Below are 550 nucleotides of genomic sequence, written 5' to 3'. Positions count from 1 at the left end.
GTTTTTTAATTGAATATGAAAAAGTTTTTTTTTTTAAACATATTGTAAAGTAAAAGAGAAAAAAGAAAAGAGAAGAAAGGCAAGAGCTAACAATATAATGATGACTAATAACCTCCAAGCGTGTGTATTAATCGAAATTAGTTGTAATTGAAAATTAAAAAAGGAATCAACAGCTGTAAGAAAATAAAAATTAAATGATGACCCGTTGGCGAGACTAAAAAATTTGGATATAAAATTGTTATGTGTTATTCTCAAAAATAGGAATGAGTAGTGTTGATCAAATATGGGGTGGTGAAGTCAGCATTTTCGGACAGTGAGCGATAAAAACTCATTTAAAAAATAATATTAAAAAATTTAGCCAATTCTATGGAGTCTATGATTTGGTGTCTAAATTTTACCTAATTTTCTTTTTGTAGTAAGTTTTGAATTTTTAAAAATTATTTATTTTTATATCTTTTAAATTAAATATTAATTTTTAACTCTTTTTAGTAAATAGACACCACCTTTTAGGCACTATAACATTCACAAAAAATTTTTACTTTTAAAAACT

The sequence above is a fragment of the Arachis ipaensis genome, chromosome B03 (genome assembly GCF_000816755.2).
Source record: "Arachis ipaensis cultivar K30076 chromosome B03, Araip1.1, whole genome shotgun sequence".
In the NCBI taxonomy this organism is placed as follows: Eukaryota; Viridiplantae; Streptophyta; class Magnoliopsida; order Fabales; family Fabaceae; genus Arachis; species Arachis ipaensis.
Note: the sequence above shows the minus strand (reverse complement) of the source record.